The 16,867-nt window shown below is 50.8% G+C and overlaps 1 long non-coding RNA gene and 1 pseudogene across 1 annotated transcript; one reads left to right on the top strand and one right to left on the bottom strand.

Moving 5' to 3' along the window:
* The first annotated feature begins 2,696 nt into the window (after positions 1-2,696).
* Positions 2,697-15,877, top strand: LOC105480688 (uncharacterized). The gene is made up of 3 exons (XR_003017804.2): positions 2,697-2,833; positions 2,944-3,113; positions 8,151-15,877. It is a non-coding gene; the product is annotated as an uncharacterized lncRNA (long non-coding RNA).
* Positions 5,511-6,438, bottom strand: LOC105480687 (transmembrane emp24 domain-containing protein 2 pseudogene; annotated as a pseudogene).
* Positions 15,878-16,867: the final 990 nt, after the last annotated feature.

The raw sequence follows: 16,867 nt of genomic DNA, 5'->3' as shown, positions 1-16,867 counted from the left end.
ACTTGAGCCCAGGAGGTCGAAGCTACAGTGAACTGAAATTGCACTAGTGCACTCCAGCCTGGGTGACAAAGTGAGACCCTGTTATGAAAGAAAAAAGAAAAGAAAAGAAAAGAAAAAAAGGACAGGAGGCAGTGGCCAGAACAGCATGTAAGTGGGATAATTCTTGGGTAATGAAAAGGACTAGAATGCAGATGATGGACTTTGGTGACAAAATGCAAACTATGCATACAACAAGGAGAGTTAATGTTCAGAATATGTGAAAAAACTTTCACAGTAACTCCAAGGAAAGACTTAGGTTTTCACTACAAAGAAATGCTAAGTGCTGAGGTGATAGATCTTCTAAATACCCTGATTTGACTATTGCTCAATGCACACATGTACAGAAACATCACACTGTATCCTATAAATATCCACAATTATCACATATCAATTAAAATAAAACTTCTAAAATATGGAAAACTTCTTAAAAGTAAACAAACAAACAAAAATCAGGAAAAGCAGAGGCCATAGAATTAAATCAGGCCATAAGGACATTCAAGTCAGTCAGGATGAACTCAAGTATAAGACTTTAGGAAAAGTGTGAAAGTTTTCACTGAAAATTTCCAAGAGATCTGAAGGTGGCAGTGCCAGGGAACTAGCAGTGGGGGTGGGTAGCACATGTTTCTAAGAGCAAGAGATTTTCTAATAGGAGGAGAGAAATAATGATTCCCAAGGAATTGGAAGGAGCAAAGAGACTCTATAAACCACATTCCCACCTGAAGTACTTTAAGTACTTTGGAGTTTGAGAGAATGTGTAATCTCTACTTGACATCCAAGGGAAGCAATGCCCTCAAGGGAAATCCAGGTTACAGTTACAGCCAGGAGATGCAAGGAACTGTCAAAGATAGAGCAGCCAAAGGAAATCAGGACATTGGCTTGTCATACAGCTGGACTTCCAGAGACGACAACTGAATGTTTTGTGCAGTGTGGGAGGAAAGGGGTGCTGGACCAAGGGAGAGAATTCAGAATATAGTGGTAAGAGTGCAGGAGAGAATGGGAGAACAAAGGGGCTTAGGGTTTGGATAGTGAGCACAGAAACCAGGAATGTTCAGCAGAGAGGGTTGCTCCATCAGACAAAAGAATGGAGAAGTGTGCAGGGGCCTTCTTAGCCATCCCACATGGAATCAGATCTCTCAGCAAGAAAGTCTAAATCTAGTCATTACGTGTCCAGGAGTGGGCAGTCCTCCTGCTAGCATTGGCCCTATGTTTATGGTTCCTGTTAAGAGGACAGGGGAACAGGGACCAAGAGGTTACTACAGAAAGTCAAGTTGTGCTCTGAAGCGCCCCCTGCAGGACCCTGTCCAGAGAGACAGGAGCAGTTGGGGCTGCTGGTCAGCACTCTGGGCTATTTTGTGCTCCCTCCCACCTGCTCCTCCTTTTGGCCCAAGTTCTAGTCCCACTTGCTTTGCCACCCCCTCCTATGGCAGCTTCCTCTCTGGTCTTCAGTGTCCTCGTTGATACAGTGAACATAGTATCTCTCCTCTAATCACATATATTCATACAGTAAATAAATGATGTGAAAGTACTTTGAAAAATGTAAGTGAAAGACTGGGGCACTGACTTCTTCCCATTTTCCCAAGTCCTGCTTCAGAACCACTCTCCTAGGCCCCAAGCCCCTAACTCCTTCTTGGCCGTTTAATCAAACTTTGCCTACTGAGGGGCATTAACTATATGGTATCCCCAGAACGGGGACTAATATTACAGCCCCCATTTCTTCTCTTTGCTATTTGCCATGATACTCTTAAACCTAGAGACTGGGATCCTCTCCCTAGGCCAAAAGGGAGGGGCACATAGACATCATAATGGGCATTCAGACATGGTATGATGCGAGGGGTGGGCATGAGATAAATGCTGGAGTAGGTCTGGGCAACACCCCAGTTACTCATTTGGACTCACTGGGACAAGTGATTAACTAGAATTCTCAATGAAGAAATGACAAGAAGGCTCCCTCCAATTTCTCAATTTCCACCCCGCCCGATACCCAGTTTGATTCCGCACCCTCCTAATCCACGCCACCCTTGTAATCCAACCCGCTCTCCTAAGGCAACCCACTTACCCCCCCTTTATCCTCAATCTGCCAAGACTCTTTGTCCTCTCCAGAAGTATGTGGATTTTTCAGTTTTCTGCTCTCACTGTTATCCCACTGTGGCTCATGCCTGCCCTCCCCACTACCCTACCCTAAAACTCTTCCTGCCCTGCTCTTCTGCTGTTCATCACAGACTATCTATTTGCCAATGCCGTGGTCGCACAACTCTTTCTGGCAACTTCCCTATCTATGCCTCTAGCCCTCTTAGCCCTGCTTGCCAAAGCTGTGGTTCCAGAGCTCTTTCCTGTGACTTCCCTATCTATCCACCTACTCCTCCTCCTAGCCCTGCTTGCCAATGCTGTGGTCCCAGAATTCCTTCCTGTCACTCCCCTGTCTATCCCCGTACTCCTCATCCTAGCCCTACTACTTCCCAATACTCTAGTCCCAGAACTCTTTCCTGTGACTCCTCTATCTATTCCTCTACTACTACTTCTAGCTCTGTTTGCGAATGCTGTGGTCCCTGAACTTTTTCCTGTCACTCCCCTATCGATCCCCCTACTCCTCCTCGTAGCCCTTCTTTCTAGAACTCAGCCTCCAGCCCTGCCACCTGCAACCAGACCTGGCGATTCAAAGATCTCATCTTGGAGATGTTTTTCCTGCTCCTGGAGCAGTTTTGGTGCAGTTCAGAATGGCCAGGACCATGGTTTCAGCAGCCTGACCTGGTGGACAAAGAGAAGCAAGACAATGGCAAACCTGCATTCAGCCTCCGTAAGTCACGGGAGCCCTTTCCATGGCCAGGTCCTGGTCACCTACTGCTATCTGTATTTTGCCTTCACTCCCATCTTGTTAATCCTCTTTGATTTTCTTTCTCTAAACAGTCTGCTCCTTTCCTTCCCTGCCTGATCAGCCAGATGGCCTAAGCTTCTACATTTGTCCCTGGCTTCTCCATGGAACTCAGTCTGTAGCCACAGAACAAACCACAGGGCCAGAGACAGAGAAAGTAGAGGTGAATGAGGAGTGGGAAGCACCTCATCTGTTCTCAAGGAGGGTAAGTCCTGCCCTGGGTTAAAGTAAGGGCAAGAACCATTACCCCTGAGAGCTCACAGGGCACAAGGCCCCTGCTAGAGACAGAGCGAGACTCAGTTTTGATTTTGTTCATGTTTTTTGGGTCTTGTTTATTCCAGAATTTATTTGTATTCACCCTAGGATTCCAGAACCATGGCAGGGACTTTAGATATCTAGATTCAACAGAATCTCAATTAAAATCTCACTATATTTTTGAGAATTTGACAACTAAAATTTATACAGAAATGCAAAAAGCCAAGGTTAGTCCACATTCTCCTAAGACATTTTTGCCTACCAGATATCAGAACTCATCATGAAAATTATAGTAATTAAGATAGTGTAGGAGTGGGGAAAACACAGACAAGCAGACAAATGCCACAGATCCAGAGCAGAAGGACTGCCACACTGCTCTGCCCATGCATGGCTACTGAACACTTGAGACGTGCTATTAAGTGTAGAACTTACACTGGAATTTTGTTGTTGTTTTTAAAAAGAATTATTTATTTACCAAATCTGAGACATGTTAGATACAACCAATTTTAAGTTTACATATTTTAAATCAATTTTGAAGTGTTACACACACACACACACACACACACACACACACACACACACACACACACGCATACAACAGTTGTCCTGAGGTGAAAGTCACCTTTCTCAATAAACTGTTCCAAGTGTTCTCACCCAAGGTTGAAAAATTGTTTATCCTGAACATGAAAACCTGTAACGGCCGGGCGCGGTGGCTCAAGCCTGTAATCCCAGCACTTTGGGAGGCCGAGACGGGCGGATCACGAGGTCAGGAGTTCGAGACCATCCTGGCTAACACGGTGAAACCCCGTCTCTACTAAAAAAAAAAAATACAAAAAACTAGCCGGGCGAGGTGGTGGGCGCCTGTAGTCCCGGCTACTCGGGAGGCTGAGGCAGGAGAATGGCGTAAAAACCTGGGAGGCGGAGCTTGCAGTGAGCTGAGATCCGGCCACTGCACTCCACCCTGGGCAACATAGCGAGACTCCGTCTCAAAAAAAAAAAAAAAAAAAAGAAAACCTGTAACAAACTTAATTATGTAAAAGTCATTACTTGTAGTTTTCCCATTGCAAAGATAAAAAAAAAATGTACAACTAATATATATGAGTCATAATGTAATCCTGGATCATCCCCATACCAAAACCAGAGGCTCTTCTAATTTTAAACCCATCATCGGAGAACAAGAGAAAGTCATTTCATTTTACACAAAGCAAAATTTACATGTGCTGAAAAAGAAAGACCTAAAGAAAGACCGAAACAAAAACCCTGGGGCGGACACTGATGCCTGAAACAAAGACCGCTGATCAAAAATAAAATGGTGGCTATATATCACTGCAATGAAATCCAAGAGGCTTCAACCCTTTGGCATCAGAAATCCAGATTTTTCCAATTACGTAAATGCATGTTTCTTATGTGCCAAGAGTGAGGGAAGTGGATGTGCCAGTGTGGAAAGAAAAAGAGCCACCACTCACTGGCAATTTTAAACCCATCATCAGAGAACAAGAGAAAGTCATTTCGATTCTCTCACCCAGGGAACTAGCTTTAACAGACAATTAGAAGGTCAGGCAGAAACCCAAAAATGATTATTAGCTACTTGTGTCATCAATTTAACTGGAGGTGACTGAGTCCTAAGGTTCAATGTAAAAATGTATGGGGCAAAATGTATGCTGAGTTGTAGCTTTAAAGCAAAACAAGAAAACAAAGTAGAAAAGTACCCAGCCTGGCAGCATATGCCCAAGTCAGAGAGCTCTGCCATTAGGATGGGCAGAAACCATCAAGATTCGTACTGTTGTTTCTGGTAAGGACTCAACAAAATCTTAGTGACCTGAACCACAAATTGAGGGAGTCCAATGAATGCAGTCATTTTAGTACAGTACAGGCTTTGTGCTGACTTCCTGAACAAACTGCATTTTATTGTGAAAACAAAAAGAAGAAATAATAAAAAACTATACCCCATATTTCACTTAATGGAGGGAGCATTCAAATAAGAAATTATGCCAATCAACTGTCAAATTTCCACTATAACTTTCCTGAAAAGGTATTTTCCCCCCAATATCCCAGTATCTATTAATCACAAAGAAATATAAGTTGTGAATGTATAGTTCAGAAAATAAAAATGGAGAAACTAATGATATTATTATGACCAAGATGTATGGCAAACAGTGAATTCAGAGTTTAGGATCATCAGGAAGAGGCCTTTTTTTTTTTTTTTTTTTTTTTTGAGACAGAGTCTCTGTCACCTAGACTGGAGTACAGTGGTGTGATCTTGGCTCACTGCAACCTCCACCTCCTGGGTTCAAGGGATTCTCTTTCCCCAGCCTCCTGAGTAGCTGAGATTACAGGCTCACACCACCACGCCCAGCTAATTTTTGTAGTTTTAGTAGAGACAGGGTTTCACCATGTTGGTCAGGCTGGTCTTGAACTCCTGACCTCGTGATCCGCTGGGATCACAGGCGTAAGCCACCATGACCAGCCAGGAAGAGGCTGCTTAAATAAGCCTCTGGACTTCAAAAAAGCTCTTCAGGTAGTAGATCTGTCCCAATGTCATGGCAACTAGAACAAGAGCTTCAAAGAAGGACCAAAGAACCACTCTGCTGTTTGTGTTGTTGTTGATGGCTCCATGTATCCTCTCCCGATTTCCATGTATTCCTGTTTGTGCTTTCCAGCTGTCATCGCCACTGCTAGCTCACTGATCATTTCTTCTAAGTTGTTCTGGTGAACTGCTTTTTCCATGTCTTGTCCTTTTGGAGCCTCCCCAATATCAATGGTGAACATCACTATTTTTGGAGTCATGGTAGACATCTGGTTACTAAAACAAACTTCGGAATCCATGTGAGCAGCAAATGTGTATTTCCCACTGGATTCTCCGTCTCCTCTGTAAATCCCTTTATTATCTGGTCCTATTATCTCCACATTAATGTCCAGGAAGCCGCCCTCCACCACCTCAGAGATGAGGCCCATCTTGGTACCCGAGGTGACCCACTCAAAGAAGCACTCCTCGGCATGTGGGTTGATGCTAATAAAGTAGCCTGAGACCATGGCCAGGAGCGCGGCTAGGAGCACCAGCAGGTCAGCAAGGGTCACCATGGTGGGGCTGGGGCGGAAGCCAGGACCTGGACTGCGGCCTCCAGAGGTGCTCCTGCTGCCGCCCCGCTAGAATTTTAAACAGTAGGAAAGACGGGCTGCGTACGGTGGTTCACGCCTGTAATCCCAGCACTTTGGGAGGCCAAGGTGGGTGGATCACGAGGTCAGGAGTTCGAGACCAGCCTGGCCAAGACAGTGAAACCCCATCTCTATTAAAAATACAAAAAAAAAAAAAAAATTAGCCGGGAGCAGTGGCAGGCGCCTGTAATCCCAGCTACTCAGGAGGCTGAGGCAGGAGAAAATAAATAAATTAAGTAGAAAGAACAATGTCAAATGTCTCAATTTTTTTTTTTTCCTTGAGACAGAGTTTCACTCTTGTTGCCCAGGCTGGAGTATAATAACGCAATCTTGGCTCACTGCAACCTCCACCTCCTGGGTTTAAGCAGTTCTCCTGCCTCATCCTCCCAAGTAGCTGGGATTACAGACATGCTCCACCATGACAGGCTAATTTTTTGTATTTAGTAGAGACAGAGTCTCACCATGTTGGTCAGGCTGGTCTCCAACTGCTGACCTCATGTGATCTACCTGCCTCAGCCTCCCAAAGTTCTGGGATTACAGGCATGAGCCACCATAACCAGCCATGTGTCAATTTTTATATTGAAACTTTGAAAGTAAAATAATTTGGATATAACATTAGCTTTATCAGGTTCCTTTTTCTCTCTGATGTGGACACTAGATATTTAGCCTAGATAGATAATATTTAGTCTAGATAGGCAATATGTGTCTCACTTCATATTTTTATTGCATGGCACTGATCTAGAAGATAACAGAAATATATCTTCAGGACATCAAATTAGGAAAAGATGCCATAAATGGCAATTAAGAAGCAATAACCATAAAGGGAAACACTAATATATTTGACCACATTTAAAGTTTTGGTGTCAAAAGACAGCATCAAGAGACTAAAGAGGCAAGCTACAAACAGAGAAAATGTATTTGTAGCACACATGATTCTCAATAAAGAACTTCAACAAGCTAATAAATAGGCAACCAATCCAATAGAAAAACACGTTCAACAGTCTCCCGAACACCCAAACGCATCCCGCAGCACATGGCGTCAGAATGAATGTAGGGCGGGGAAGAGTGTTTACGCGCACACTAAATCGAGTGGCTAATTCACCCATCCTAGGGATACCTTTGGATCTTTTAAAGTAAAGGGATATTATATGAAGTATCCAGTCATTCATAAAAACAAAACTTAAGATAGGGACTACTAAGGCTGGAGGGACGGGGAAATGCAGAGTTGTTTCATGCGTGCAAAGATGTTCTGGAGACTGGTTTCATGCAATGTGAATATACTTTTGTGTACTTAAAAATGCCTAAGATGGGAAGGCTGAGGCGGGTGGATCACAAGTCAGGAGTTCGAGACCAGCCTGGCCAATATGGTGAAACCCCATCTCTACAACAATACAAAACTGTTAGCTGGGCGTGGTGGTGCACGCCTGTAGTCCCACCTACTTGGGAGGCTGAGGCAGGAGAATTGCTTGAACCCAGGAGGCGGAGGTTGCAGTGAGTGGAGATTGCACCATTGCACTCCAGCCTGGATGACAGAGCTAGACTAGACTCTGTTTCCAAAAAAAAAAAAAAAAAAAAAATGCCTAAGATGGTAAGTTTTATATTATGTGTATTTTACAAATAAATACTTAAAAAACCTCTAAAGTCACCATGTTACTTAGAATCGGAAAGAGTTATTCTGTCTATATTATCGTGTTGGTGATACTGGTCACATTGACCAGAATGTTTTTCATATAGAAAATCTCCAGTTTTTTGAGGCAGACACAGAGTTTGGATTCTTGACATCTGCTTTTAAGTGGAAGAGATTTCTGACTCCTTACAAAATTTCTTTTAGAGAATGATTGGCCAAGATGAGATCCAATCATATGTCCATTACCTCCTGGGTCATCCACTTGGTGGTGAGTCCTTTCCAGGCCATGTGCAGGGGCAGTTCCAGTAACCAGGCAGGAGCTGAGAAGCCCCAGGCAGGTGAGTTGAGTGCTGGAAGCAGGCGGGGTGTGAAGTAAGACCCTGAGAAGTGGGAGCGGGTTGAGGTGGATGGGCAATAAAAACAAGACCTACTCCAGAAGGGTGGTACCACAGGGACAGTTGCCTGGAGATGGAAAAGGATGCAGTTGCCTGGAGTCGGCAGAAGGCGTGGAGCAGGTAGGGAGCAAGAGGGCACCCAGAGTGCTCCAGACCAGACCAAGCAGCATGGAGGCGATGGTGGGACACCCGAGGGGGCAGGCGAACCCAGATGAGGTTCATCGGGACCAGATTTTGTGGGGTCCGCGTGACCGTATCAAGCCACGTGGAGGCCATGGTGGGACACCCAAGACAGGAGGTGACGCCACATGAGGTTCATCAGGACCAGATCTTGTGGGGACCGCGTGACAAGATCAAGCCGTGTGGAGGCCATGGTGGGACACCCGAAGGAGCAAGCGACCCCAGATGAGGTTCATTGGGACCAGATCTTCTGGGGACCGCCTGACCAGATCAAGCCGTGGGGAGGCCACAGGGGACACCTGAGGGAGCAGGTGACACCAGATGACGTTCATTGGGACCAGATCTTGCAGGGACCACGTGACCAGATCAAGCCATGAGAAGACCATGGTGGGACACCTGAGGGAGCAGGCGACCCCACATGAGGTTCATTGGGACCAGATCTTGTGGGGACTGCCTGACCAGATCAAGTTGTGTGGAGACCACGGTGGGACACCCGAGAGACCAGGCGACCCCACATGAGGTTCATAAGATCTTATGGGGTCCGCCTGAGCAGACCAAGCTGTGTGGAGACCATGGTGGGACACTGACAGAGCAGGCAAACCCAGATGAGGTTCATCAGATATTCTGGGGACCGCATGATCAGATCAAGCTGTGTGGAAGCCACGGTGGGACACCCAAGGGAGCAGGTGACCCCACATGAGGTTCATCGGGGCCAGATCTAGTGGGGACCGCCTGACCAGATCAATCCGTGTGAAGGCCACGGTGGGACACTCAAGGGAGCAGGTGATCCCAGGTGAGGTTCATCAGATCTTGTGGGGACCGCTTGACTATATCAAGCCATATGGAGGCCATAGTGGGACACCTGAGGGAGCCGGCGACCCCAGATGAGGTTCGTTGGGACCAGATCTTGTGTTTACCACATGAGCAGATCAAGTCGTTTGGAGGCCACGGTGGGCCACCCGAGGGAGCAGGCAACCTCAGATGAGGTTAGTTGAGACCAAATCTTGTGGGGACAGCATGACCAGATCAAGCCGTGTGGAGTCCACAGTAGGACACCCGAGGGAGTAGGCGACCTCAGATGAGGTTCATTGGGACCAGATCTTGTGGGGACCGCCTGACCAGATCACGCCGTGTGGAGGCCACGGTGGGATACCTGAGGAAGCAGGCAACCCCAGAGGAAGTTCATCCGAACCAGATCTTGTGGGGACCGCCTGACCAGACCAAGCCGTGTGGAGGCTATGGTGGGACACCCAAGGGAGCAGGTGACCCCACATGAGGTTCATCAGATGTTGTGGGGACCGCATGACCAGATCAAGTAGTGTGGAGTCTACGGCAGGAAATCCAAGGGAGCAGGCGATCCCAGATGAAGTTCATCAGGACCAGATCTTGTGGGGACCTCCTGACCAGATCACGCCATGTGGAGGTCACAATGGGACACCCGAGAGAACAAGTGACCCTACATCAAGTTCGTCAGATCTTGTGGGGTCCACCTGAGCAGACCAAGCCATGTGGAGGCCACAGTGGGACACCCGATGGAGCATGCGACCCCAGATGCGGTTCATCAGATCTTGTGGGGACCACATGCTCAGATCACGCTCTGTGTGGTAGGACACCCGAGGGAGCAGTTGACCCCACATGAAGTTCATTGGGACCAGATCTTGTGGGGACCGTCTGACCAGATTACGTGTGTAGAGGCCACAGTGGGACACCCGAGGGAATAGGCAACCCCACATGAGGTTCGTCAGATCTTGTGGAGTCCGCCTGAGAAGACCAAGCCATGTGGAGGCCACGGTGGGACACCTGAGGGAGCAGGTGATCCCAGATAAGGTTCATCAGATTTTGTGGGGACTATCAAGCCATGTGGAGGCCACGGTGGGACACCCGAGGCAGCAGGCGACCCAGATGAAGTTCGCCAAGACCAGATCTTGTGGGGACTGCGTGACCACATCAAGCCGTGTGGAGCCCATGGTGGGACACCCGAGGGAGCAGGTGACCCCACATGAGGTTCGTCAGATCTTGTAGGGACTGTATGAGCAGATCAAGCTGTGTGGAGGCCACAGTGGGCCACCTGAGGGAGCAGGCGACCCCAGATGAGGTTTGTTGAGACCAGATCTTGTGGGGACAGCATGATCAGATCACGCCATGTGGAGGCCACGGTGGGACACCCGAGGGAGCAGGTGACCCCAGATGAGGTTCATCTGAACCAAATCTTGTGGGGACCGCCTGACCAGATCAAGCCGTGTGGAGGCCACGGTGGGACACTCAAGGGAGCAGGCGACCCCAGTTCAGGTTCGTCAGATCTTGTGGGGTCCGCCTGAGCAGACCAAGCCATGTGGAGGCCACGGTGAGACACTTGACGGAACAAGAGACCCCGGATGAGGTTCATCAGATCTTGTGGGGACCGCATGAGCAGATCAAGCTGTTTGAAGGCCAGGGTAGGACACCCGAGCAGGCGACTCCAGATGAGGTTCATCGGGACCAGATCTTGTGGGGACTGTGTGACCAGATGAAGCAGTGTGCAGTCCATAGTAGGAAATCTGAGGGAGGAGATGATCCCAGATGAAGTTCATCAGGACCAAATCTTATGGGGACCGCCTGAGCAGATCAAGCCATGTGGAGGCCACGGTGGGACACCTGAGGGAGCAGGTGACCCCAGATGAGGTTCGTCAGATCTTGTGGAGTCCGCCTGAGCAGACCAAGCGTGTGGAGGCCACGATGGGCCACCCGATGGAGCAGGCGACCCCAGATGAGGTTCATCAGATCTTGTGCGGACCGCAGGAGCAGATCAAGATGTGTGGCGTCCGTGGCGGGACACCCGAGGTAGCAGGCGACCCCAGATACGGTTTGTCGGGACCAGATCTTGTGGGGACTGCGTGACCATATCAAGCCATGTGGAGGCCATGGTGGGATACCCGAGGGACCAGGTGACCCCACATGAGGTTCATCAGATCTTGTGGGGACCGCACGAGCAGATCAAGTCGTTTGGAGGCCACGGTGGGCCACCCGAGGGAGCAGGCGACCCCAGATGAGGTTTGTTGAGACCAGATCTTGTGGGGACAGCATGACCAGATCAAGCCGTGTGGAGTCCACGGTAGGACACCCGAGGGAGTAGGTGACCCCAGATGAGGTTCATTGGGACCAGATATTGTGGGAACCACCTGACCAGATCACACCGTGTGGAGGCCACGGTGGGACACCCGAGGGAGCAGGTGACCCCAGATGAGATTCATCGGTACCAGATCTTGTGGGGACCGCCTGAGCAGATCAAGCCGTGTGGAGGCCACGGTGGGACACCCGAGGGAGCAGGTGACCCTACATGGGTTCATCAGATCTTGTGGAGACTGCGTGACCACATCAAGTCATGTGGTGGCCACAGTGGGCCACCCGAGGGAGCAGACGAGTCCAGATGACGTTTGTTGAGACCAGATCTTGTGGGGACAGTGTGACCAGATCAAGCCGTGTGGAGTCCACAGTGGGACACCCGAGGGAGCAGGCGACCCCAGATGAGGTTCATCTGCACCAGATCTTGTGGGGACCGCCAGACCAGATCACACCGTGTGGAGGCCACGGTGGGATACCCGAGGGACCAGGTGACCCCACATGAGGTTCATCAGATCTTGTGGGGACCGCACGAGCAGATCAAGTCGTTTGGAGGCCACGGTGGGCCACCCGAGGGAGCAGGCAACCCCAGATGAGGTTTGTTGAGACCAGATCTTGTGGGGACAGCATGACTAGATCAAGCCGTGTGGAGTCCACGGTAGGACACCCGAGGGAGTAGGTGACCCCAGATGAGGTTCATTGGGACCAGATATTGTGGGAACCGCCTGACCAGATCACACCGTGTGGAGGCCACGGTGGGACACCCGAGGGAGCAGGTGACCCCAGATGAGATTCATCGGTACCAGATCTTGTGGGGACCGCCTGAGCAGATCAAGCCGTGTGGAGGCCACGGTGGGACACCCGAGGGAGCAGGTGACCCTACATGGGTTCATCAGATCTTGTGGAGACTGCGTGACCACATCAAGTCATGTGGTGGCCACAGTGGGCCACCCGAGGGAGCAGACGAGTCCAGATGACGTTTGTTGAGACCAGATCTTGTGGGGACAGTGTGACCAGATCAAGCCGTGTGAAGTCCACAGTGGGACACCCGAGGGAGCAGGCGACCCCAGATGAGGTTCACCTGGACCAGATCTTGTGGGGACCGCCAGACCAGATCACACCGTGTGGAGGCCACGGTGGGACACCCGAGGGAACAAATGACCCCAGATGAGGTTCGTCAGATCTTGTGGGGTCTGCCTGAGCAGACCACGCCATGTGGAGGCCATGGTGGGTCACCCGACGGAGCAGGCGACCCCAGATGAGGTTCATCAGATCTCGTGGGGACTGCATGAGCAGATGAAGATGTGTGGAGGCCATGGTAGGACACCCGAGGGAGCAGACGACCCAGATGAAATTCCATCAGATTTTGTGGGGACCGCCTGACCATATCAAGCCATGTGGGGGCCACGGTGGGACACCCGAGGCAGCAGGCGACCCCAGATGAGGTTCTACCCAATCAGATCTTGTGGGGACCGCCTGACCAGATGAAGCCGTGTGGAGGCCAAGGTGGGACACCCGAGGGAGCAGGTGACCCTACATGAGGCTCATCCGATCTTGTGGGGACTGCGTGACCACATCAAGCCGTATGGAGGCCACAGTGGGCCACCCGAGGGAGCAGACGACTCCAGATGATGTTTGTTGAGACCAGATTTTATGGGGACAGTGTGACCAGATCAAGCCATGTGGCGTCTACAGTGGGACACCTGAGGGAGCAAGCGACCCCAGATGAGGTTCACCTGGACCAGATCTTGTGGGGACCGCCTGACCAGATCACGCCGTGTGGAGGCCACGGTGGGACACCCAAGGGAACAAACGACCCTAGATGAGGTTCGTCAGATCTTGTGGGGTCTGCCTGAGCAGACCACACCACGTAGAGGCCATGGTGGGTCACTCGACGGAGCAGGTGACCCCAGATGAGGTTCATCAGATCTCGTGGGGACCGCATGAGCAGATGAAGATGTGTGGAGGCCATGGTAGGACACCCGAGGGAGCAGGCGACCCCAGATGAAGTTCATCAGATTTTGTGGGGACTGCCTGACCATATCAAGCCATGTGGAGGCCACGGTGGGACACCCGAGGCAGCAGGCGACCCCAGATGAGGTTCTACCCAATCAGATCTTGTGGGGACCGCCTGACCAGATGAAGCCGTGTGGAGGCCAAGGTGGGACACCCGAGGCAGCAGGCGACTGCAGATGAGGTTTGTCAGGACCAGATCTTGTGGGGACTGTGTGACCACATCACGCCGTGTGTCAAGGTGGGACACCCAAGGCAACAGGCGACTGCAGATGACGTTTGTCAGGACCAGATCTTCTGGGGACTGTGTGACCACATCACGCCGTGTGGAGGCCACGGTGGGGCACCCAAGGGAGCAGGTGACCCCACATGAGGTTTATTACGTCTTGTGGGGATTGCATGAGCAGATCAACCTGTGTGGAGGCCACGGTGGGACACCCAAGGGAGCGGGCGACCCCAGATGAGGTTTTACCGAACCAGATCTTGTGGGGACCACCTGACCAAATCAAGCCGTGTGGAGGCCACGGTGGGACACTTGAGGGAGCAGGTGACCCCAGTTCAGGCTCGTCAGATCTTGTGGGGTCTGCCTGAGCAGACCAAGCTGTGTGGAGTCCACGGTGGGACACCCGATGGAACAGGAGACCCCAGATGAGGTTCATCGGATCTTGTGGGGACTGCCTGACCAGATCAAGCCGTGTGGAGGCCACGGTGGGACACCTAAGGGAACAAGCAACCCCAGATGAGGTTCGTCAGATCTTGTGGGGTCCGCCTGAGCAGACCAAGTGTGTGGAGGCCATGATGGGACACCCGATGGAGCAGGCGACCCCAGATGAGGTTCATCAGATCTTGTGGGGACCGCATGATCAGATCAAGTTGTGTGGAGGCCAAGATAGGGCACCCGAGGGAGCAGGCAACCCCAGATGAGGTTCATCAGATCTTGCAGAGACCACTTGGGCAGATCAAGCTGTGTGGAGGCCATGGTGGGCCATCTGAAGACCCCAGATGAGGTTTGAGACTAGGTCTTGTGGGGACAGCGTGACCAGATCAAGCTGTGTGGAGGCCACGGTGGGACACCCGAAGCAGCAGGCGACCCCAGATGAGGTTCACAGGACCAGATCTTGTGGGGACTACGTGACCACATCAAGCAGTGTGGAGACCACGGTGGGACACCCGAGGGAGCAGGTGACCCCACATGAGGTTCGTCAGATCTTGTGGGGACCGCATGAGCAGATCAAGCTGTGTGGAGGCCATGGTGGGCCACCCGAGGGAGCAGGCGACCCCACATGAGGTTTGTTGAGATCAGATCTTGGGACAGCGTGACCAGATCAAGCCATGTGCAGTCCACCGTGGGATACTTGAGAGAGCAGGCAACCCCAGATGAGGGTCATCGGGACCAGATCTTGGGACCACGTGACCATATCAAGCCGTGTGGAGGCCACGGTGGGACACTCGAAGGAGCAGGTGACTGCAGATGAGGTTCATCGTGACCAGATCTTGTAGGGACCGCCTGACCAGATCAAGGCGTGTGGAGGCCACGGTGGGACAGCCGAGGGAGCAGGCGACCCCAAGTGAGGTTCGTCAGATCTTGTGGGGACCGCATGACCAGATCAAGCTGTGTGGAGGCCAGGGTCCAAGCTGTGTGGAGGCAGGCGACCCCAGATGAGTTTTATCATATCTTGTGGGGACTGCGTGAGCAGATCAAGCCTTTTGCAGGCCACGGCGGGATACCCGAGGGAGCAGGCAACCCCAGATGAGGTTCATCAGATCTTGTGGGACTGTGTGAGCAGATCAAGCCATGTGGAGGCCACAACGGGACACCCGAGGGAGCAGGTGACCCCAGATAGGGTTCATCAGGAGCAGATCTTGTGGGAACTGCTCTTCAGTTATGAACCCACAAACTTGATATGCAGCATCACATGTATGCCCTCTGCAAGGGTGATGGGCCTGGTAGGATGGAGGAAAGGCCAGAACGGGGAGTTCTCCCCCGGAAAAAAGGAGAGCATCCTGGTGGCTGTGGAATGAAGGGTGTGGGTCCCAGTGAAGGAACAGATGCCTTCTCGCACCCCACCTCCTTTCATAGATGTTAGGAGCGACATCTTTGGAAGACGCCTCGCCTACATCACATCAGATGTATTAAATACACTAAAACGCATCCACATCCCACGAAACATTTTCACTGTGGAGATGAGAGACTGAATACCTTTCTCTAATTTTGCTTTTGAAATATATTTTGCAAGATTGTTACATTTTGGTTTTCTTGGTATTTTGGTTTCTTTCTAATAAGCTAGAGGTTTCTACTCAGGTTTCTGATCTTCTCTCAGACCTTCAGAAAGCTCAGAGGTAGGAGCCTCTGGGCTACGGTGCTCCCCGATGAAGCAGCCCTGCGCTCCACTCTCATCACTGTGCACACTCCATCGGCCTGTCACATCAGTTCCCCCTAGGCTGCTGGGCCTTAGATGGAGCTTCAGGTCCACGTACAAAACCACCTCCCAGCTCTCTTCCCTGGACAACCCACAGGTACCAAACTCACCAGGTAGAAAGCCAGGCTCACCCTGCCTCTTCTTCCCCACCCTCTGCTACTCCTCCAGAAGGTCCTGTGTCTCAGCCAAAGGCATCAGTCATCCACTCTCCCTGTCAGAAGCCCAGGAGTCATCCCCAGGGTCTCTCCCTCACTCCACACGCATAGGGAGACACGAGTCCTATTGGTTTCTTCACATTTCTCTCACCTGATCCACCTGATCCCACCTCAGCGAAAGACTGCGTGTCTGCATTCACACCACTTTTCACCTAAACAGCACCCCAATCTGCCTGTCTCTCCATCCTCACTCCGGAAGCCTCAGCAGGGCCATGCTATCTCCTGCCTAGATTGTTCTGATGGGTTTTCCAACTACTCTCTTTCCCTCCCACCCATCCCCTCCACCCCTGCTAGCTAGGGCTTTGCTAGGAGGCCAATTAGATCACATCAGTCTCCACACAAGGTCTTTCAGTGGCCCTCACAGCTCCTGAGCTTAAATAAATCAGCACACATGGCCCCTTTGGTTCTGGTTCCTGCCTAGATTCAGCCCATACTCCCATCTCTCCACCCACATCTGTATTTCTTTATATAAATTGTTATTATTATTTGAGATGCAGTCTCATTCTGTCACCAGGCTGGGGTGCAGTGGCGTGGTCTCAGTTCACTGCAACCTCCGCCTCCCGGGTTGAAGCGATTGTCCTGCCTCAGCCTCCCAAGCA

Source organism: Macaca nemestrina, chromosome 15, assembly GCF_043159975.1.
Source record: "Macaca nemestrina isolate mMacNem1 chromosome 15, mMacNem.hap1, whole genome shotgun sequence".
Lineage (NCBI taxonomy): Eukaryota > Metazoa > Chordata > Mammalia > Primates > Cercopithecidae > Macaca > Macaca nemestrina.
The sequence above is the reverse complement of the archived record's forward strand: the minus strand, read 5'-3'. Positions and strand labels throughout refer to the sequence as shown.